Source organism: Octopus bimaculoides, chromosome 6, assembly GCF_046866305.1.
Source record: "Octopus bimaculoides isolate indiv1 chromosome 6, ASM4686630v1, whole genome shotgun sequence".
NCBI lineage: Eukaryota > Metazoa > Mollusca > Cephalopoda > Octopoda > Octopodidae > Octopus > Octopus bimaculoides.
Window position 1 is genome coordinate 88,570,290 of NC_142933.1, and position 23,021 is coordinate 88,593,310.

The following is a 23,021-nucleotide window of genomic DNA, read 5'->3' on the forward strand; positions in this document are numbered from 1 at the left end:
TATCCTTCATTAAAAAGAAAAAAAATACAAATATAGATATATAAAGTTAATTTTGGAATAGATAAACAGATTTTCAATAATTTCATCAATTTATACTTACAATGAATATCATTTTCTAATTAGATTATTTTGTTTGTTCATTTTCACATTTTGCTGTACTGCCAGCCATATGCTTTTCCTGTCACCAACCTTTTCCTGTTTTATAAATTAGGGAGTTTTTAGACAACTACTCTGAGTGTAGAGTTACAGGATACAAGGTTCACTGGGAAAGTAAACAGGATGTCGTCTTTTTTTATATTTTTGCTCAGACAATCTCATACAAGAAGTAGAGATGATAAATTCCTTGTTCAGTTACATATGCATGCATACATGCATGCACACACAAACACACACATAGACTTTGTAAAGTGGTTAGTGTTAGGAAAGCATCCAGTCAAAAAAAAAAAAAAAAAACCATGCCAGAACAGAGACATTTGATCAAGTTGTAGTTCTCTGACTCATCAGATCCTGTTGAATCATCCAACCTATCTCAGCATGGAAAGCAGATTTGAAGTGATATGATAATATATACAATGGGCCTCTATGCAGTTTCTTATTTCTTTACTGCCCACAAGGGGCTAAACATAGAGGGGACAAACAAGGACAGACAAACAGATTAAGTCGATTATATCAACCCCAGTGCGTAACTGGTACTTATTTAATCGACCCTGAAAGGATGAAAGGCAAAGTCGACCTCGGTGGAATTTGAACTCAGAAAGTAGCGGCAGACGAAATACTGCTAAGCATTTTGCCCGGCGTGCTAACGTTTCTGCCAGCTCGCCAGAGTTTCTGCCATACAATTTCACTCCCAAAGCATTAGTTGGCCTGAGGCCCAATATGTTATGCAGAGGGACTAGGCCTCTAAGTTTATGTGGTTAAAGGAAACTTCTTACCCACGTAGATATGCCCATACTTCCACAGTCTATATCAAAATATGCCACTTTTATGCAATTTTGTGCATTTCTGCAGTATTTCTCAAATCATATGGACAACAAACGGAATCAAATAATGAACAAACCAAGCAAGTGACTCATGTTTTGGACTGTTGAGGAGTCAAAGAAAGTGGGTTCCACACTGTGTTCTTATTTCACTTAAGAGTCTTCAGTTAGACCAAATTCTATATAGAACAAATTCTGTATGGAACAAATATTATTATTAAAATGACAGACTTTTGGCAATTTGCTGTTTGAGAAGACATTAAGTTGAGCGAAAACATAGTCATAGCTAGTGCTGGTGGCACGTTGAAGGCACCTGTGCCAGTGATGTGTAGAAGATACCTGTGCTGGTGACACGTAAAATACACCTGTGCCGGTGATACATAAAAAGTATTCGTGCCATTGGTGCATTGAAGGCACCCATGCTAGTGACATGTAAAATGCACCTGTACTGGTGACACATAAAATGTACCAGTGCTAGTGACACATAAAATGCACCTGTGACAGTGATACATTAAAGGCCCCCATACCTGTGACACAAAGGCACCTGGTACACTGTGGAGTGGTTGGCATTAGAAAGAGCATCCAGCCATAGAAACCGAGCCAAAACAGACTGGAGCCTAGTAGTTCTTCAGTTTACCAGTTCTAGTCAAACTGTCTAACCCATGCCAGCATGGAAAGCTGATGATGATGATGAAATGAATTATGGAAATAAAAAACAATATAACTTTTCATTTTATACAGGAAATAACAAAAAAGCCATAAAGCATTACTATAAAGCAAGCAATAACTTTGATATCTTTGCATGAAATAAAACTAAGTACAAATTTGTCAACATACTTTTGGAACATGTTGAAAAGTAAGTAATGCAGTAGGTCTCTTCCAGATGACAAGAGTTTTGACAAATTTGTAATTAATAGAAAACAAAGATATTAAGTTTGTGACCTATGGGAGCAATATAAATTTTTCAACCAAGATTTTGTTTTATTAATTTCTTTATTGTTTGAGATATTGAGCTAAATAAATATGAAGTGTGTTGCCAAGTCAGGAGGTCGTTTATTTAAATATGACAGTCAACAACCTAAGCCTAAAAGCAAGTGATTACCCGAAATAAAAGTTTAAGAGATCTGTCTAGACTAATATATAATGTGTGTTTTGAATCTGAAGTTGTTACTGAGATTAACAGCATGAGAACCTTTCTTCAATTAGGTATAATTTTGTCAACATCAGTGTTTCAATAGTCACATCTACCCCATCACCTCTACAGAGACAGGAAACAAATTGCTCTGTTTAATAAAATGAAGATGGTTTTAAACATTTTAAAGTTTAGCCATGGTAAAGAAAGAAAAATTATATGGATGTAAACTCTGCTTTGTCTTCCCATTAATGAGAAAGGGGGAAATAATTTCTCTAAGTTTTGGGAGATGTGATGTAAGTTCCTGACATTTCTCAGTGTGAGAACTGGTCTAGCTAACAGGGAAACAGGTGGAATAGTTTATCTTAGACAACATTATCTCCAGTGTAACTTTTTATAAGACTGTAGAACGTGATTTGAGTGAGATATGGTTGCTGTTTGTATCAGGCCAAGCAACTACATAGAGGCTCCCTCATTAGATATTGTGCCTCAGTTATTACTAGTTAGCCATATGTTAGTCTGATTGAGCAAACCTATGATCAAAAGCATTCCAGCCATGACCATCTCGTCTTTTTTTGTACCTAGGGTTATATTAGCTAAAGTGATCTACCTTCTTTTAAGACAGTAAGGTGAAAATTGAAAGAAAACTGAAAAGTCTGTCAGAGTCTCAGTTGTTTGCAGGAAGTGATAGTGGATGTTGAGTAATGGAGTAGATCTCGTAAAACATGTAGTTAATTGAACAGGACATTCATCATCATCATACAACATGTTTCCATGTTAGCATGGGTTAGGCAGGTTGACAGGCACTGGCAAGGTCAAAAGCCACACCAGATTCCATTGTCTGTTTTGTTGTGGTTTCTACAGTTGGATGCCCCTTCTAACACCAACCAGAGTGTACTGGATGCTTTTTATGTGACACTATCACCAGTGCTTTTTACATGGATACCAACACCTGGGCTTTTTACATGACACTGTTGTTGTTGGCACTCCATCGCTTACGGCGTCGAGGGTTCCAGTTGATCCGATCAACAGAACAGCCTGCTCAGGAAATTAACGTGCAAGTGGCTGAGCACTCCACAGACACGTGTACCCTTAACGTAGTTCTTGGGGATATTCAGCGTGACACAGTGTGACAAGGCTGACCCTTTGAATTACAGGCACAACAGAAACAGGAAGTAAGAGTGAGAGAAAGTTGTGGTGGAAGAGTACAGCAGGGTTCGACACCATCCCCTGCCGGAGGCTCGTGGAGCATTAGGTGTTTTCGCTCAATAAACACTCACAACGTCCAATCTGGGAATCGAAACCGCGATCGTATGACCTCAAGTCCACTGGGCCATTGCGTCTCCACTGGCCCTAGGTTAAACTCATAGAAATTGAGTTTAATTTATTTTCAGTCCACAAAATACAACAAATGAACACTTAAGAGAGAAAGATCAACTGTTATATACTAAGTTTATAGCTTTCAAAACTAAATTAAGAAACTAATTTGAATGGAGATATTAATACGGTTTGTTACAATGTTAAATTATCATGAAAGAAAATGTGTGTGAATATAGGATGTGATGTGGAAAATGTGAAACAAAGAAAGAATCTGAGAAGTGAATTAAAAGGATGGAGAGAAAAGGTTTTAATATGTATGTTTGATGGTGTGTAAATATAGAAACCACTGAGAAAGAGTATAAATGGGAGTGGATGTAAATTAAAAAGGGAAATAAATTGAATATTAAAGATGATATAAACATCTGCTAGTAAGTAAAAAAGAATATTTGTGAATGAGATACATGTGTGTGTGTGTGTGTGTGTGTGTGTGTGTGTGTGTGTGTGTGTGTGTGTGTGTGTGTGTGTGTGTGTGTGTGTGTAAAAGTATCTGAATTTAGTGTATAAAGTCATGTGTGGTTACATGTGTAAGACCCAAGTTGTATATGGAAATCGTGTGTGTGTGTGTGTGTGTGTGTGTGTGTGTGTGTGTGTGTGTGTGTGTGTGTGTGTGTGTGTGTGTGTGTGTGTGTGTGTGTGTGTGTGTGTGTGTGTGTGTGTGTGTGTGTGTTTATATAATTTGTATTTCCTTGTGTGGCAGTGTGAATGAGTATGCATAGAATTCTGTTCATTACAATATTAAGATAGATCAAGTTTCTGCTTCTGGTAAGTTTTAATAGTTTTTTTTTATTTTTCTTCCATGTGCAGTCAACTGTGTAAATTCTTCTAATTATTTACAGATGGAACTATGTGATAGAAAAAGAAACATTGAAGAGTAGTAGGTGTGGATTAATACAAGAATAACTAAACAATAGACTGAACAAATGAAAACAAATTTTTTTGAAAAAACAAGTCTTTATAAGATGTAGAACCTCTCTCTCCCTCTCTCAACACATATGTGCACATCCAGACACAAATGAAGGAGTCTCTATAACCCTGGTTTTCAACTGGATGAGAGGGCAGTGGAATTTACCCCCACAGAAAGAATTTTAAGGTTCCAAGGGATGAATTGGGATCAAAAATTAACAGCCTATCTGAATGTGCATCACAGGCTTTTTTAGCCATACAAATTCATTCAAAGTAACTGATTTATAAACAGGGTTTCAAAATTGCCAAGAAAATAAATAAATAGATAAGTGTACACAGGCTGAAGGGAGTAAAATTCACAAGAGACATACTGAAACAAGAACAAATAACAACAGAAGCAACAATAACCTGAAATTGTTGAAAGATACAATAAATATCTGTGTATATACATACATATACACACATACATGCGCACACACACACACACACACACACACAGACATATACACACATGCATATATACATAAAAATACACACACACACACACACACATATATACATATATACACACACAGACACATGTCAACTAGCATCACATGCTAGTTGACAGAAATTGATTGTTATAACTGTAAGGTGGGCTGCAATTGGTCAAGGAAGGTCACACGGTGTCATAGATAACACCCATAGTAAATTGTCCAACTTGCAGTTACTTGAAGTCTCAGGGTGAAACTTGGAAGGGTTCATATAAAACAAAGCAACAATAATGTTAAAAAAAATAATAATCCTTTTTACTATAGACATAAGACCTGAAATCTGGTGGGAGAGGAATAGTCAATAACATTTCACCCAGTGCTCAACTGGCGCTTATTTTATCCATACCAAAAGTATGAAAGGCAAAGTCAACCTTAGCAGAATTTGAACTCAGAATGTAAAGATGGACAAAATGCCACTAAACATTTTACCTGGCATGCTAACGATTCTGCCTACTCCCCACATTAATGATAATAATAATAATAATTATTAATTATTATTATTATCTGCTTTAAAATACAGTAATGAGAATTCCATTTCAAACATATGTAGTAGGGTACAAAAGAGCAATTAACTTTGTAATTCTCTCAATGCATGCTTGCAGCCTAAATGATAGAATTTGTTTTCCATACAAGAAGTTTTGGTTATCAGGGTAAAAAAAAAAATAATAATTTCCTCAAAGATAAAGTAAAGATATAATATAAGTAGTAATTCCAGGACTGGTTGTGTAGTTTTATACAAATATGTAAATAGAGAATGTAATTGATGTAATTAGAACAAATGCTAAAATGATAAATGACTAGGTTTTTGATAAGTAAGTTTGATAGTATCTATAATTTCTCCACAGGCTTCTTAGGCAAGATTAACTGACAGGAAACCTACTAGAATGAAGTTAATGAGGGGGGCTCTGTATGGTCAATTGTCCTACTAGAAAGAACAATCAAATCTCCTTCAAATTACACCATACCATCATAAGCAAAGGACACACTGGATAACGTAGTCCTAGATTCCCTGCACATAAAAAAGATATGGGACTGCCATATCAAAGGTGTGCTCCATCAAAGCTGACCTGTGGCTAAATGACAACTAGATAAAAATACCCACAGATGCCTGTTTCACACACACACACACACACACAAGGTAATATAACATAGTTATCTGAGAAAGTTTAATTAATTAAAATTACACCTGTATTGAGAAAAATTAAAAAGAATGTATTGAATAGGTAACCTAATCTTTGGCAGTAAGGTGTCAACTCTAGACAAGTTTCAATCTTATTAAGCCTCATCAGTGAAGCATAATCTAATTATTGTTATGTGAACTAATAAGCAAATTCATTTTTACCAGATTGAAAAGAATCTGACAATGCTTGTCTTGTGTAAGGAATGCATAGAATATGAGATCAAATTGAAAACGGTGAGCATAAGAACATTAACTAAGAGAAGAGCATGGATGTTGAAAGTCACTTGTATAAGAGCAGCTTCTAAATTGTGTTAACACATGCTCTAATGAATCCTAAATGAAGAGAGATAAAACTTTTACTGTGCAGAAGATGTCAGGAATCTGAATAGTTTAGATGATAGAATAGAAACCCAATAAGAAATTGGATCATATAATGGCTAAATTTTGCAGTAAATAAGGTTAAAAAAGAAAGATATTAGTCTTTGAAGATTTTGGAAAGAGGCAGTAGCAGGAAATTGAATAAAGAATAACGGATATCAGGTTTACCTAAGGATGGTAAAAATCAGCAAATAGAAGGCTTGGCAATGTTTTTGATGTTGTGGGAATGAGAATCATGAATTATTTAGAATTCCAAGACAATATATCAAACAAATGAGTAGATTGCTTAAGAGAAGTAGGAGTGCGTGGGAAATAATTCAAGTGTGCTTATCCTTTTTGACAATGAAACTGAGGATGCAAGAAAGTATCAGGATTTGATGAATAAGAAAACATTAAGATTTAAAAGGATTGGCTGCCTCATCAGGGTCAGCCGTAACGTTTAGTGTGGAGATGGAAAATAAAGAAATTGGGAACACTGGAAAAAATCTAAGCTGTCTCATGGAAGCCAGTTGTAAAGTTTAATCTGAAGAAAGCTAGTAAAATAAATGGAAATATTAGAAGGCTATAATTCCAGTAGGGATAATTGCTGGGACATTGAAAATATTAAGCTATGTTGATATCATATAAATCATTCATTTAATTAATGAGATTGTGCCAGAAAGTATTAACCTAGTCAATGGTATTGGATCATAAGTACGAAAAGAAAGAATATGCTTTAGTAAGAAAAATTTAGAGGTTTTCAGATAATTAAGTTGGCTGAAAGCATTATGGCAAAGCTGGTGGAGGATAAAATAAGCTTAGACAGGATGCCACTTGAATTTGAACTTACTGATGCTATCTCTGGTTAGACTTAGACAAATGTAGTAAATATTTGGTAAAAAGAAAACAACTAACTTCTTTTTGTCAACTTAGAAAATACTTTTGTATGAATGAATTTCATATTCTTTAGCTTAGGTCTGAGAATACACAGTAGGTAATATGCTGTGTTTGAGAAGACCAGTCAAACCAAGTGAAATCATAGTCATGGCCAATGCTGGAGTCACATAACTGGCACTTGTATCAGTGGCATGTAAAAAGCACCTATTACACCCTTGGAGTGGTTGGCATTAGGAAGGGTATACAGCAGTAGAAACGATGCCAAATCAGATTAGAACCTGGTGTAGCCCTTCAGCTTACCAGTTTCAGTCAAACCGTTTAATCCATGCCAGCATGGAAAGCAGATGCTAAATGATGATGATGATGTGGGAGTCAATATACAGTTGTTTGACTTATCAGAAACAGTAGTCAAATATTTCTCTTATTGTAACAGTTTTGGAACTGTTTGAAATAGGGCCATCATACGAATGCTTTTACCATGACCAAGGTGCATTAGTAGATTTGAATCTTTTATTACAAAGTAATAAAACATCAGTTAGATTTGCAGTGCTCCCACACCTTACTGCTGCAATCTGTACCACACCATGGCACTATTCTCAAGTAGATGGACTGAGCCACTGAAAGTTAAATGTCTTTGCCATAGACACATCTCAACGCCATAATATATGCTGCTGATTCATTGCTAGTAGTCCATCACCTGACTGACTTGGCCAGCTGTAACTATCTACATAGAAATTCAAGTATGTCATTTAATATATCACACACAAATATGTACAAGCAAAACAAAACAAATGTTATTAAGTTAAACCAGAACATATGTTTATAATTATTAAGAAATTGAAGAAGTAGCTTTAGACATTAACTTTTCTTTCACTTTCCAAACTGGATACTTTGTACATATTTTAACAGTATGGGAATCAACCATGAGATATCTACAGGATATTGGAAATCAGTATAGGCACAGATGTACGTTTAACAATTTGTGAGTCTATGTGCTGGAGTATTTAAATGTTTACACATATGCAGACAGGCTCACGAGTCGTTAATATACATCCTTATATTTGTACATCTTTATATTGGCATACACACAAATATGCACATACATCCATATACTAATACATGCTCTCCCTCGGAAACACTAATACAGCTAATGCAAAAATATTTAAACAGTAAAATACATTAAAATAAAAACAATGAAATATATATCAGCATAGATGCCTTACATGGTTTAATGAAGGCTAACATTGTATATGTGCATGCATGTGCATTTTTTCTCTGTGTGTGTGTGTGTGTGTGTGTGTGTGTGTGTGTGTGTGTGCGTGCGTGTGTGCGTGAAATGGGAAAAAAAAAGTGGCAGGAAAAAGTACTTCAGGGGAAGATTTTATGGCTAAATGACAAACATGTCATATCAAGGAAGGAAATATACAATGTGTGTGCGTGTGCATGCTTGTGTGTGTGTGTGTGTGTGGAGAAGCAGTAATAAAAGAGATAAGGTATTCAGAATATTTCAGAAGCCCATGAGAACAAGTTAAAGGGTCATCAGTGAAACAGATGTACATATGTCTGTAATAACACAGGGCATGCTTGCACTGAGTGACTCTGAAACTACAAAAAAAAAAACAACTTATAAACATATGAAATTTCAAGCTAACAAATGAGTCTCTATACAGTTGTTCAACTTGCTAGAAATTACAGCCAAATCTCCCTCGAATCAGAACCTATGGCTTTCTTTTAGAAAGGAAGTACATCTTGAGCAATGTTGTCTTATATATATATATATATATTTATATATATATATATATATATATGTATATATACTCTCTCTTTGTTTCAGTCATTTGACTGTGGCCAGGTTGGAGCACCACCTTTAGTCAAGCAAATCGACCCCAGGACTTATTCTTTGTAAGCCTAGTAATTATTCTATTGGTCTCTTGTGCAGAACTGCTAAGTTATGGGGACATAAACACACCAGCATCGGTTGTCAAGCGATGTTGGGGAGACAAACATAGACACACAAACATACATACATATATACATATATTACAGGCTTCTTTCAGTTTCCGCCTACCAAATCCACTCACAAGGCTTTGATCAGCCCGGGGCTATAGAAGAAGACACTTGCCCAAGGTGCCACACAGTGGGACTGAATCTGAAACCATGTGGTTGGTAAGCAAGCTACGTACCACACAGCCACTCCTGTGCCCATATAAGATTTTGTTAAAACTTTTGTCTTAAAACTTTTGTCTTAAAACTTTAGTCGATTTGCTCGACTAAAGGCGGTGCTCCAGCATGGCCCCAGTCAAATGACTGAAACAAGTAAAAGAGTGAAAAGAGTAAAAGAGAGGACCCGCAAGGGTCATATGGACCCCTGTTGAGAACCACTGCACTACATAATGAAAGAGTAATTAAATTTTGACTAAATTCCTCCAAATTTAGGCTAATTTTTGTAATTAATTGAAAAACAGTGCTTCTCATTAGAAATATGTGCCTGAAAGAGTTAAAAGTTATGAGAATAAACTTGAAAATTTTTCCATCAGTATTAATAATAATTTTTAAAAATTGCAGGTAAACAAATCAAAATAGTTCTAATTAACACCAACAGAGCTAATTGTAAAAACTATCATTTGTAACCAAAGCAATTTGAAAACAGGAGTTTGGAAAGTCTAACGCAATTGTACAATAACAGAAGAGCAACTACTTGATAAATTTATTTTATTATATATCGTTGTGTTTTTGTAGCTGTTTAGCCCTAAGTAAGATCTCAATGAGCAGACTTCTATAATCAAAAGCATTCCAGCCGTGATCATCTAAACTTTATTTCAGGCAGTGTATTTAAGATTATGTAATCCAATGTGTTCATAAATTTTTTATGGAAAATGGTATGATATGATTTTAGGGATGTTTAGCAGCCATTACTAGCAAATGGAGCAACCACTTAGAGATTCCCTTATTGACCTGTAATTAGGTATTTTATACCTGAAGGTGTTGCTATCTTTAATACCTAGTGTATCAATTAATTAATATAGTTGTTTAGAAATACAAGAAAGAAAGGCAGAGATTGATAGCAAGGTTTCTAAAGGGAAAAACAAAGACGAGTAGGAGCAATGCTCCAGCATTTGTTATGATTGGGCACCATACATACAATATATATATATATATATATATATATGCAGGTGTAGGAGTGGGTGGGTATGTGGTAAGAAGCTTGATTCCCAACCACATGGTTTTGGGTTCAGTCTCACTGCATGGCACCTTGGGCAAGTGTCTTCTACTATAGCCTCAGGCCAACCAAACCCTTGTGAGTGGATTTGGCAGATGGAAACTGAAAGAAGCCCATCGTGTGTGTGTGTGTGTGTATATATATATATATATATATATATATATATATATATATATATATACACACACACATATATATGCACATATATATATGTGTATATATATATATATATATATATATTTATGTGTGTGACTTTGTGTCTGTGTTTGTCACCCCCATCCCCATATCACTTGACAACCGATGTTGGTGTGTTTATATCCCCAAAACTTAGAAGTTCGGCAAAGGAGACCAATAGAATAAGTACTAGGCTTCCAAAGAATAAGTCTTGGGGTTGATTTCTTCGACTTAAAGGGAGTGCTCCAGCATGGCCACAATCAAATGACTGATACAAGTAAAAGAGTAAGAGTAAAAAGTGTATATGTGTGTGTGTATATGTATATATATATATATATATATATATATATATATATATATGCCTCTATGTATGAGTAGTATGTATGTATGTATGTATGTATTCTTATTGAAATAAAATAAACAGCAGGATATAACAAAGTGCTGCAGACCAAGAAAATACCAAATATCATCATCATCATCATCAACTTTTGAACATCTGTTCATTCATGCTGGTAAGGGTTAAACAGAACTTCCATGTAGCATATTGTAAATCATCACTGTCGTTAGTTATGTTTTCTGTAAGGCCCAGCATCCTGGGATCTAGTTTCATCACTTCCTTTGTTGTCTTCTTCGAAAAACACCCACATCCACATCTGCATGCACCAGCAGTGCAGAGCACTTTTTCTCACCTAGCTCTCTTAACCATTTGCATCACATTAACCTAGCTCTCTCTCATCAACCATTGCATCACATTAATGCAGTTATTTCTATTGCGCACAACAGCTGATGCTTCTCAGCTCTCAGGTGTTCAGGCAAGTATTACACGTACAGCGAATCATTCTCACTACATTTTCCTCCAGATTCTAAGATAATCCACATTCACTTCTACAAAATATTTATACAATATTACCTTCTAAACAAAACATCTCTTTGATCTTTGCCATGTTAAGAAAGGTTGACATGGCTTTTGGCTTGTAGATTATGCTTCCAAATTAGGATCTTTTTCTGAAAAAATCTTCAACACATTGAACTTGAAACCATGTAGTTGTGAAGTAAACTACTTAACTATACAACCATGCTTGCATCCATTTACAACTGATTATTTACTGTACTCTTTAGTAATTGGTATGGTTTGAAGGAGTTTGAAGGCTACTATTTTTACCAGTTTAAGCAGCCACATAGAAGTGGCCTGGTTATTATAGTCTATCTAGGGTTGAAAGCACAGCAAATGAAAGTATATGCAGTATCTGGAGTTGATAGAAATTTTCAAAACAACCACCATAAACTGCAAAAGTGTCCTTATTGTGAGTGAGGTTACACACAAGCAAGAAATACGATATGACAGTGAAACATGGACACTGAATACAATGTTATGAAAGAAGAAGTATGAGATGACAAAAGTGTCGGATGTGAAACATTATTCCACAAGAAAGATTGAGTGCAAGAGAACTGAGAAAGCAAAACTAGGCACTAAAGAGATTGGCCAACAAATATAATGAATGAGAGAGCAATTGATGCATTAGTATGAACATAAAATGTGAATGGATGATATATGATAGGCATTTGGGGTGGGGTTACTTACTTGAGGCAAATGATATTGAAAATAAAACTAGGTAAAATTAACAAGCCCAGTATGAAACTTTCCAAAAGTTGTAACATACATATATCTATATACATACATACATGTATATATATATATATATATATATATATATATATATATATATATATATATACATACATACATACATACATACATATACTACACACATACAGAGTCCAACCCATGCTAATATGAAATATGGATGGTATATGACGATGATGGTGATCTCACACACACATATAGATTTTAATTACTCATTCACAATAATATAGCATATTCAGAGTATGTAACACAAAGAATACACACACATACATGCACAAAACTATTCCAACTTTCAGTTAGTATTTGAAATTCTTTTATCCAAAACTCTCAGTCATTATTTTTTTAAAAAAACTTCTTAAGAGGAATGTAACATACTGAAAACATTAAAAACAACATAATCATGTTTTCTACCTCCATGAACAAAAATGTTTCAAAGTTTTCTGGAAAAAAATCTTTATCTGGACCTTTGATAATATTTTCAATACCATTCTCGAACCCACTTAGCCATTTTGTCTGTGCATATATGCACACACACTTACAGACACAGATATTTGCATATATAGACTTCTAGATCAATGAAGTCAGTCTAAAAGCTTCAATAAACAATTACCAGTCTAAACAATTCTGTTCCACAACATCAAGGTTTTCATCTCAAGAAGAATTGTTCTCTTCCTTATGGTACGACTTATCCTAAAAATACAAGAATATTTCTATAGACAGTTTTTTTTAAGGACAACAATTCTAACATTATTGAGTAGCTTCTCACACACATATACACATATATAAATGAATCTGCAAGTGTACACACTCACATTACATGCATACATGTTGCTGTATACGTAAGTGCTCTTTCCCTCTCTTACAATATACATGCAAGTGTGTAGTCTCTCTTTCCCTCTCGTATAATATACATACATGTGTTGATGACTGCATGTATACATTGTCCACATATAAATTCTATACTGCCTACTAGATACACATCTTACATATGATTATTGAAATTCAGTTACCACAAGAATAATACATCTCCAGACAGCAACTAAAAAAAAAAAAAGTTTTGAAAAATCCCTTTCCATTGTTGTCATCATGAAAAATATTCTGAGCAGAAAATTGATAGGGGAGAATTTCCAAGAATCAAAATGCTTAGAAGTCAACTTGGCAAAGACCAAATAGTAATGAAGATACAAAAAGAAAAAAAAAATTATTGAGAGCTACAATTGCTTGATTTATATGAAGTGACTTAGTATGAACTCAATATTATGAACTCAGTGCAAGGATACAAAAAGTGAAGTGAAATCTCTAATATACTCATTAGAAACCAAGACTTCAGAAGTACTTGATCAGTGGTTCTTAACCTGACCAGCCGTTTGCCCTCACCCTGTGAGTGCTATAGAGGGAATTGGATGTTTTGTGGGTTGTGGTTTTTTAGGGCTTTTTTCTAAGAAATAATATTTAAACCAAGTATGAGACATATTCTAAACACACTTTAGAAAATATTTTTGTTAGGATTAGAATATGAGTAGAACAGTATGTTATCAGTAAGCAGAAAACATGACTAAGAGCCAATAGAACTCAATGTATTTAATCTTCACCCTATCTTAATTTCCATAAAAATTTCACTGAGGGTTGCTAATTCATGCAAATATCTATAAAGTATTACACACAGGATGTGATAGGGTAGGATAATAAATTATGGACGATAGACCACTGTGCAATGGTTAAAATAATCTGCTTTGGCATGGTTAAAATAATCTGCAGAAATGTTTTTTGTTACAAAACATATGAAAGAGGTATTTGTAAACTGCCATTCAATGAAAGGGAGCTGTGAGTTACAAACAGATGAGAACTGTTATTCTACATGTACAGAATGTGACAGGAGAAGAGGAACTAAGAAATGATGTTTCTGAACAACCCAAATTAACTGATAAATGTAGTAAATAGTTTTTGTTACCTAGGTTAGTTTATTAGTCATCTTGTGAAAGTGCATGGCTTAGTGGTTAGGGTATTCAGCTCACAATCATAAGGTTGTGAGTTCGATTCCTGGCAGCACATTGTCCTTGAACAAGACACTTTATTTTCATGCTGCTCCAGTCCACTCAGCTGGCAAAAATGAGTAATACCTGTATTTTAAAGGGCCAGCCATATCACATTCTGTGCCAGGCTGAATCTTTCTGAGAACCATCTTAAAGATACATGTGTCTGTGGAAAGCTCAGCTACATGCACATTAATTTGACAAGCAGGTTATTCTGTTGACCAGATCAACTGGAAGCCTTGTTGTCGTAACCAATAGAGTGCTGTTTACTAGTCATGTGGGTGGATGTAATGCAAGAATAGTAGCTAGAGTATAGACAGGGTAGAAGTGGTTCAAGGCGTTGTAAACTATGTCATCTATCAAAATAATATATGGTTTATTGATGTGATCTGTGTGCAGTCTGTAGCGATGCAAAGAGTACTGTTTTCTATTCTTTGTTATTTCACAGAGAGATTGGGAAAACAGGCAGGATGGCTAAATAAAATATTCTTTGTACACAAATGCCGTTTCTAACCAAATGTTGTGCCTAAGAATTCTCAGGTGTGTTCATGCATCAATTTCCTATGTATTCTATATTTGTTGTGACGGTTGAATGCTGTAGAGATACTGTAGATAATTCCAACAAATTTTTATTCAGTGTGTGTGTGTGTGTGTGTGTTTTATTGTATAATATTTGGTTATAGTGGTGTTCTTTGTTGTTACTGGTAGGAAGGGAGATTGTGGATTTGGCAGATGATACAGAGCTGAGAAAAATAATGATTTACCACTGCAGAACCGTTCAGTCCATATTATGAAAAAAAGAATGGCTGTTGTATGACCGTAAAACATAATCATTATACATGATATGTCTAATAATCTTTGACAATTTCTGTTGGAACCTCACATGACCAACCTAGAAAAAGAAAGGACAGCTGCTTCAAGAAGTATCAATTGCTAATTGTGGCGGGAAAGTCTAGGAGTAGAACCAGGAAGATGTGGGATGAAATGGTGAGAAAGGATCTTCAGCTAAGACATTGGGCCTCACAGAGGAGATGACAAGGGACCAAGATTTCTGGCAGTTTGCTGTGCTTGAGAAGACACGTCAAGCCAAGTAAAGTCATGGTTTTCCATGCATACAGGCATGTCCTCTACATCCCTCTCTCAGCCAATAAATCCTAGCCTTGCAGGCTCATGGGTGTTGGTGCCATGTAGAAGCACTCAATACACACTGTAATGTGATTGGCATTAGGAAAAGCATCCAACTGTAGAAACCATACCAAAACAGACAAATTGGAGTCTGGGCAGCTCTCCAGCTGGCCACCTTCTGTCGAACCATCCAACCCATGCCAGCATGGAGAACAGACGTTAAATGATGATGATGATTTGTAGTTTGCTTAAGAAGACTTACTCTCCGCAATAGAATACTGTGTACATACAAGAAATGGTGTATCTGTGAATCTCATTTACTGGTCTTTCTTGTCTTAGGACTCATAGAGCTGGTTACCCAAATTCCATGGTGTATAAGTGACTGAGATTACAACATTGTCCTTAAATGGAAAACCAGTCCGTTCCAGGGTTACTAATTTACAGCTGAGTGAACCAGAGCAACACAAAGTGTTTTATTCAAGAACACAACACACCACCTGGTGTGGGAGTCAAAAACCATGATCTTGTGGTCATGACTGCAACACTCTAATCACCAGGCTATGCACCTTCACTCTCATTCACTGGACTAAATCAAATTTGAGAAATGCTGTCAGCCTAATAAGTAGCCTTCCTTTACCGCCACCACCACCACCACCACTAACATCACTATCATGGACCTTCCACTGCCATCATCAAATACCTTCCAATCACCAGTCTGCTGAATGTGTACTTTTTCAGACACTTTTTCTACAAAACCCTAGCTCCATGAAATAACAGATTAGAGCTGACTAAAATATAAGTAATCGTGAAAGTAACTCATTTTATCTGATTAACAAGTGACTCCTCTAATTTCATGATTGAGCATAATTGGTACTAGAAACAGCCGTAAGCTGCAAAGATAATTGAAAATAAATAAATAAACCAAGCTAATATAAGGAACTGATGCAAAAAAAAAAAGAAAGAAAAAAGACTGCACCAAAATCAAAGGACTGTAATGGTTGCTCAACATGCTAGAAATAGTAGCCAGATATCTTCCTCACATTACACTTACCATCTTTGAAAGGGACACATTTTAAAATGTGGTCCTGAGGTCTTTGTGTATAGGAAAAAAATGAAGTGGTCACTGCTGGGATACACTTGATCATATGTGTGCACTAATGGGTATCCAGTAAGAAAGTGCATAAAGATTTTTAATAGATTGATAAAAAGTCAGTGAAGAGTAGTTAGATATGAGAAAACTCATGACCGACACAAACAGTTTACTAAAAGAAGTGTGTGGTCTGTGTTACTTAAGGTAATTATAGGAGGAAGTTTAGCTGCTTCACAAAGAAAAGAATGCAAAAAAGTGTATGGACCAAATTGAGTGCTGAAGAATTCCTGGCTTTAAGGATATCACAAGAGGCCTGGTTGGAGGTCCAACCTTCCAGGTTCTTTTACATACTCAGATGTGTGTGTATGCAAATACTTTCTATTTAGCATGTTACATGCACAAGCATATGAGAGGGTGCTGAAAAGTTCCCGGCTTTTGGTAACAGAAAATACAGGAGGACCAGTCAATTATGATTTTATTCAACATATTCCCTCTTAGATTCACACATTTGTTGCTCCATTGGTGCACAGTATTTGGCTAGGTCTTTGGTTTGATAAAACCTTCCTCTCACCAGTCTCAGAAGTCAGTGAAGGGTCCTGAGTGCTGCCTTTTTTCTTGACTAGAAAACAAAGAAAATTATTTGTTGCTATTAGAATGTTGCAAAATTTAATAAAGTCAATTTCCTGAATAGACCAGTGAAGCATCTCAAATGTTGTATCAGTACTATTACAGCAAATGCTTTGTGGAATAAAAAGGAAAAATCCAACTGCCATATTTTTTGAAGTCTGATATAATATCCGATGGTCACTATTGGTTCACAGTATTTTTGTAGCATACATTTTCCTCAATATCTAGATTTCTATCACTTGTTTTGAAGAAGAGGGGAGATAGAAAGACCACTGATGTAAAGATTTGGGGAGAATATAGAGAAAAAAATGTTCCTATAGCAACTGGAAAATGGAAGTAAACTTTTCTCAACATTGTAATTATTTCCAGCATAGACCTTTAGATCAACAACAAAGAAATCATGGATTACACTGGTGCCTCATGCTGCTCTGAATCCTGACAGATAACTATTAGTCTTTGTAAAAGAAATGACTGCACCAAAATAAATAGAAGCAGAGACTGTTTCCTTGTAATCTTCCCTTTGAAAGATTTATAGCATAAAAAAAATTCTTTGACATTCAGTTCCATGTGTAAAGATTGTTGACAATGTCTTTTAGTGATTGTTTCAAGAGCAGTGACTCCATCAACCATAAGAAGGGAATAGAATCAAAAGTTATGCAGTTAAAAGGTTCATTATACTTTTCTTATATCAGATAGCACAGATTTAAGGTGGCGAGCTGGCAGAAACGTTAGCACGCCGGGCGAAATGCTTAGCGGTATTTCGTCTGCCGTTACATTCTGAGTTCAAATTCCGCCGAGGTCGACTTTGCCTTTCATCCTTTTAGGGTCGATAAATTAAGTACCAGTTGCGTACTGGGGTCGATGTAATCGACTTAATTCCTTTGTCTGTCCTTGTTTGTCCCCTCCATGTTTAGCCCCTTGTGGGCAATAAAGAAATAAGATAGCACAGATTTAGTTATCAAAGTTGCTGACTATAAACATCCCCAAACTCCTTTCTCTCTACATGCCTGTTCATAAGTCACTACCTTCTTGGACTTGAAATGCTCATGAAAGAATTAGTTGAGCCTGCACAAAATATATATGTAATATTCAGGCAAGTAATGGGTACACAAACTTTTGCCAAGTCACTGTTTTCATTTTTGACTACAAAATTTATCTGTGCAATGACAAATTTTGTAGATCAATCTGGGCCTTCATTAGTTCTTTTAAATATATACATCAGTAACTCTTTGTAGAATCTCAACATCTTGTACCAATATCCAACAATTAGATTCCTTCTTTGTGCCTTTCTATTAGGCAGCTTTCCTTAACTTTAGCAAATGTTTCACAGCTGAACGTTTCACAGTTGAACGTTTCACAGTTGAACGTTTCACTATTCATTCCAATACAGTATTGTTTCTTGAGTGTATCTAGCCATGATGCATTCTGACTGAAATCCTTCTCTTCATTCCAGACCTTAGAGCAAAACTGATTTCAAAATCTTCCTGAAAAGGGACTCATTTATAAAGATGTTTTACTTTATATTGTTTTTTTAGCTCATGGATTAGAAGAAGACCTATGGTTAATTTGGGCTATTTGAAGTAGCTTTAATCAGATATGTGTGTATGCACATGCATCATCATCATCATTTAACATCTGCTTTCCATGCTAGCATGGGTTGCACGATTTGACTGGGGACTGGCGAACCAGGTGGCTACACCAGACTTCAATCTGATCTGGCAGAGTTTCTACAGCTGGATCCCCTTCCTAACATCAACCACTCCGAGAGTGTAGTGGGTGCTTTTTATGTACCACCAGCATGAGGGCCAGTCCGGCGGTACTAGCAACGGCCATGCCCAAATGGTGTTTTTTACGTGCCACCTGCACAGGAATCAGTCCAGTGTTTTGTTCACATGCCACTGGCACAAGTGCCAGTAAGGTGAAGCTGGAAATGATTAGGCTCAAATGGTGCTTTTTACATGCCACTGGCATGGAAGCAAGACTGCTGCTCTGGCAGTGATCCTGCTCGGATGGTGCTGTTAGCGCTCCACTGGCACGCGTGCCAGTCATCGAATTTGGTTCAGTTTCAATCGATCTCACTTGTCCCAACTTGAAAGAAAGAAAATGGAGAAAGATGGATGTATGAATAATTTATTTGTATGATATAAAGATGTTGAAATTTTTTTTTTTAATAATAATACAAATTATAAGTAGTAAAGCTTAAAAAGAAAATGGGAGATGTGAAAAAACCTACATATATGTTTCAGTTCTATTTTGTATGCATCCTTCCAAGAAACATGTTAACCTTTGTTCTATAAGCTCATAATAACCCTAACCCTGAAGAAGTTCTGCCCCATATATTCTTAGCATATAACCAAATGCTTAGAATTGCAGATTAGCTAGGGGCTAGAACTGAAACATATATGTAGGTTTTTCGCATCTCCCATTTTCTTTCTGAGCTTTACAATTTATAATTTATTTGAATTGTTTTTTTTTTTCTAAATTTCAACATCTTTATATCATACAAATAAATTATTCATACATCCATCTTTCTCCATTTTCTTTCTTTCAATATTAATATGTATTACCACAACAATTCTTAACATATCACAGAGACTTTCTCATTATATGATAGTGATTAACCAATGGAATGTTTTGAGATTATATAATCCCTAATGTGGATCTAACATCCTCAAATTAACTATCTATATATATATATAGTATGTGTAAATGTGCGGTGTATATACATACATGTCTAAATATGTATTTATATACTTGTAATTGTGTGAGCATGTACGAATGTATACATATTGTGCTGGGTTAATCAGGAGTACTACAAATGATATATATCTCTGTTCAATCTATTGCATGATCAGATTATTGGTGACTAAACTAGCAACCTACTGAGCCTGCCTGATGAGGAATGGGATTTTTGGACATCCTGTTTAATGAAAAGCAAAACTTTTCAAAGAGCGGATGAACCCAAGTAAGTCAACAACTATACAGTTGTGCATGTGTGTGTGTGCATGCATTCACACAGATGTGAATTTACAAGTGCATGTAAATTCTTATTTGAAAACTTTGGTGGCTGCTTATTTTTTATTTTTTAATGTTTTTTTTTTTCCAGTTGTTGCCTGTTTAACTGCTTCTAACAGTGTGAGGGTGGCACTCATGTCACATAATGCGTTGTCAAATAAAATTTGTTCTGTTGGTACATTTTGCATACCCGTCTTCTTTTTTTTTTTTCCACTCTCCCAGTGCAAATCAAGATTCAGACATTTTGGAACCACATACAGATGGTGTATCTTTCATTGTGGTGGTTGGGGTATCATACACGCCTGCAGGATATCCTTATTTATATATCTATAAACAGAGCATCTAACAACTGCACAAAGATTTTGAAACCAATACGTTCAATTCTGCCATTTAAGAAACTGATAAGATTCAACCTACTGGTACTGAAGCCTTTGATGAACAATTAATAGTCACACTGCATATAAACTCACATTTAATCACAATGTATTGAGCCCTTCCTTGTAGGAATAATGTTCTTAACCCTTTAGTATTCAGATTACTCTATCAAATGTAATGCTTATTTATTACCTCTGACTTAGCAAAGGCGGAAGTATTGTTTTCATTCATGTTTGTTTGTTTGTCCATGGACATGACATCTCAAGAACCGCTGGATGGATTCAAATGAAACTTTCAGGGATGTTTGGCCTCATTACTGGCACAAACTGATGAGAATTTGGGATCGATCCAATTCCAGACAAGGATTCTGGATTATTTTTCCATTTTTTTTTTTTTACTTAATTTTTGAGAGTGGTCAGGTTCATTTTTAGTATTCTCATTTGTTGCCTTGGTGAAGGTTTGCGCTCTCTGGGTGCTCTTGTTCTCATTGTTTTGAATTAATCATACCATATCTATTAGCTTTGAGATTTAGATGATGTCATTGTATATTTTTAGAATGACATTGTAGGGTAGGTGTGAGAGGCCAGATCTGGTCAGCTTGAACATAAAACAGGTTGAGTATTTGGGCCAGATGAGGCCTGTTTGAATACTAAAGGGTAAACCACTTGATTATGGCAGTCATACCATCAATCTAGAAGGCACATGACTGTGATTAGAGTGCCAAGCTTGCAATCGTAAGGATATGAGTTCAATTCCTAGACTTGGCTGTGCGTTGTATTCCTGAGCAAGACCCCTAATTTCATCTTGCTCCAGTTCATTTAGCTGTAGAAATGAGTTGTGATGTCACTGGTGCCAAGTTGTATCAGCCTTTGCCCTTCCTTCCCTTGAATAACATTGGTGGTGTGGAGAGGAGAGAGTGGTATGCATGGGTGACCGCTGACCTTCCTCAAACAACCTTGCCTTGACTTGTACTTTGGAGGGGAACTTTCTAGGTACAAAACCATGATCACTTGTGACAAAAGGGGGTTCTCCTCAACCATCTATCTATATGCATATATACAAAATAACATACCTCATCACCACCATAATTATCTTTTTTTGCCAATTACTCCCACCTATTAAATAATGTAGGATTGCCACATATCTTCTTTATAACAAGACACCTCTACCTGTCCATCTCACATACTTTAGCCTCTCAAAGCCTGGCATAATACCACCACCCTTTGAACATCAACCTTTTTTTGTCTTGCAATTTACTTGGCAACCTTACTAGTGCCAGAAAAAAAAAAAAGAACCCAGAACACTCTGTAAAATGACAGGTATAACAAAAGGCATCCAACCATAGATACCATGCTAAAACAGACAGAGCTCAGTGCAGTACAGTGCTTTGTTGGATCCTGTGAAACTGTCTAACCCATGCTTGCATGGAAGATGGAGGTTAAATGATTATATGTCACCATTTTGAAAGAACACTTTTTCATGCTTATATGAGACAGACAAAATGTATTGAAGTAGATTTTCTATGACTGGATGCATTTTTTTGTCTGCAATTGTCACTCATTTCCAAGCAAGATAATATTTCTCCCTGGCTGGACACATTTTCACAAAAGATTAGAAACAAGAAAATAACACTGCTTGTATGATGGTGAAGCTCATTTACAATTGTTGTGCAATGTCAAGACGAGGGAACACTAACAAACATGCAATCAGCTTCTTTCAGTTTTTGATTACCAAATCTACTGGCAGTCAGGTGTTTGTGTGTGTGCATATGTATGTAATTAATAATTCTTAATTTTAAGAAAATCTTTTTTTAATATTCATATATCAAGAAATTTTTCTAAAAAATTTATATACGGGTGTCTTGGTGGTCTCGTGGGTAGAGACATAATTAGACAGCCACATTGAACATCCTGGGCAGGGTTCAATCCTACCCAGGGCCTGCATTAAGGGGTCTTACTAAAATTTTTCACGGTGGTGCTCCAGCATGACCACAGCCACTTGGCTGAAACGAATAAATAAATAAATAAAAATGTGTGTGGGTGTGTATACACACATCAGTCCCTCTGCAGGACGCCTTGAGCGAGCATCATTTACTATAGCCTCAAGCCAAGCAAAGCCTTGTGAGTGGATTTGGTAGACGGAAACTGGAAAAAGATATATAGTTGACAACCGGTGTTGGTGTGTTTATGTAACCTATCTGTTAGGCAAAATAGATCGATAGAATAAATACCAAACTAAAAAAAATTGAAGTACTGGGATCGATTCATTCGAATAAAAATTCTTCAAGGTGGTACCCCAGCATGACTGAAACAAGTAAAAGATAAAAGATATAACTACACACGCACGCACACACACACA

At 35.8% G+C, this 23,021-nt stretch overlaps 1 protein-coding gene across 2 annotated transcripts in view; it reads right to left on the bottom strand.

Annotated features, from left to right (window-relative positions):
• LOC106869347 (alpha-2-macroglobulin-like protein 1) overlaps window positions 1-23,021 on the bottom strand; it is a 127,942-nt gene that overhangs the window by 103,277 nt on the left and 1,644 nt on the right. The gene's annotated exons all lie outside the window — the stretch shown is intronic.